This window comes from Triticum dicoccoides, chromosome 5A (genome assembly GCF_002162155.2).
Source record: "Triticum dicoccoides isolate Atlit2015 ecotype Zavitan chromosome 5A, WEW_v2.0, whole genome shotgun sequence".
In the NCBI taxonomy this organism is placed as follows: domain Eukaryota; kingdom Viridiplantae; phylum Streptophyta; class Magnoliopsida; order Poales; family Poaceae; genus Triticum; species Triticum dicoccoides.
The window spans coordinates 615,620,230-615,622,314 of NC_041388.1; the positions used below are offsets into that span (position 1 = coordinate 615,620,230).

Below are 2,085 nucleotides of genomic sequence, written 5' to 3' on the forward strand. Positions count from 1 at the left end.
GGGGACCTTGGCCCAGGCCAAGGTGGCCTACCCCCAGAGCCGGCCCTGAAGATAGATACCGCCGTCTTCTTCCTTGAACATCCAAGCACATACTCGAAAGTTATACAACCGTGCTATACGTATGATAAATTCCCCGTCCAACACTTACGATTATAGACAAATCGTTGATGATTCAGTTTGTGGGCCATGTCATTTGTAGTCTGGTCGTACCGCTGTATGACGAAAATGAAACGTACGCAGAGCAGTTTCGAAAGTTATACCACCTTCGAGATGTCAACATTAATACTGATTCCATAGGTTTGAATAGGCTCCACAAGAAGCAAGCGAAGGAGGAGGCCTCTCTCGTCGTCGAGGAGAAGGAGGAGGATCGCCCTTATGGGCTGGAGGCCACGCAGAAGGATCCTTTACTCGACTAGTGCCCGGATTGAAATCCCAAAACACACTATTTTTTGGGATATCCAAAATGCTCACGTACAGATCCTGTATGAGAAGCCAATGGCTCGTCCACCCCATCTCATCATCGGGCGTCACGTCCTTCCAGTCACCGCTATGTTAAGGAGACATTAGATGAGCGCTACACCACCCACGACTCGGTCGTCCGCCACGGCATATCGACATCGGGAAGGTGTCACGGACGAAGAGCAACCGCACCATCTGGCTCAATTACAAGAAGAAATAGGTGGACTTGGTGGCGAAGAGGTAGCGTTTAGATGGCGTGATATTCGCCTACGCGAATTGCGTCGTATTGGGTCTTCTCCTTCTCAAAAAAGTCGTCCCCAAACTTGACGACGATGATGCGTAGGAATGGGACGAGGACGAGGTCACCGGACCTTCACACCACCGCCGGTAAAGGACGAGTTGACTCATCACACATTCCTGTGCCGCATGCACTGCATTTGTCGTCGTTATGATAAGGAACAACTAGTGCTTCTTCCAGTATGTCAGTTTAGTAAAGAAAAATGTTGTTGATCAATTTTTCTACCCCTATATCACCACTTTCTAATGTAGTATTATCTCGAATTAGTGTTTTAACCTCTGAAATTGAGTGTGTGAATTCTTGAGTTAATGCACCAACAAACAGAAAAATTAAATAGAAATAAAGACCATATTATGCCGACTTTGTGTTTGTGCACAACAGTCGTAGTCTTCATATCCATATGAAGCACACTCCATCTCTTGGGCCGCTAAAGTTACTATAAAAATTAAGAGTTAAGGCCACATAGAGCATCATGCGTGCAAAACAAGAAAGTGCACTGGACAATGAAAACAGTGGAGTGGATTGGACACGGGAGAGCATTTGTGGCTCTCGGATGCCACAAACCCCTATATGAATATAGCATTAAAAACATATTAGGAAAATTCGAAAAAATCTGACATTTTGGGATATGAAACATGGGTGCCCGTTGTACACACGTGTTCAGTTTCATGGGGAATGGGTACCGGTGGTAATGTCAGTAAAAAGACAAGAAAAAACATATATGTAGAAAAAAATTGAAAGTAACGTATGTCGGACCGTAATTCTTGCGCCGCGGATACCACGGGCATCCGTTCCCCATGAAATTGAACACGGGTGTACAATGGGCACTCATGTTTTGTATCCCAAAGTTTCATTTTTTTTAAATTTGTTGATATATTTTTATTGCTATTTTTATATGGGGGTGTGTGGCACCCGAGAGCTTCTGTGTATTTTCCCAACCGACTGTGGTTATTCTACAACCATGCTCATGTACACACGGGTCTGAACAGTAAATAAAAAAACAATTCAAAAAATTCATAATTTTTTAGGCATTGAATATACTCATGTGTGCAAAGTTCGTGCAAAATTTCGTGATGTTCGGACATCTAAGGAGCTCGTGCAAAAAAAACAAATTTGAGTGTGTGAGAAACTTTGAAAACTAAGACTATTCACGGCCGGTGTTTTTGGTGCAAGCTCCTAAGATGTCCAAACACCTGAGATACAGGGATCTGGGTGGCTCCTCCCCTCGCAACCCTCCTTCCCGCAACACTAGGCGGCTGCCGCCAGCCTAGTCAAGATCTTCTCCTCCTCCCGCGACGCTCCTCTTACCGAGATCCTAGCCGGCCACC

General features: G+C 45.0%; 1 pseudogene; it reads right to left on the reverse strand.

Moving 5' to 3' along the window:
* Positions 1–2,085, reverse strand: part of LOC119300165 — a 4,998-nt pseudogene that overhangs the window by 2,188 nt on the left and 725 nt on the right.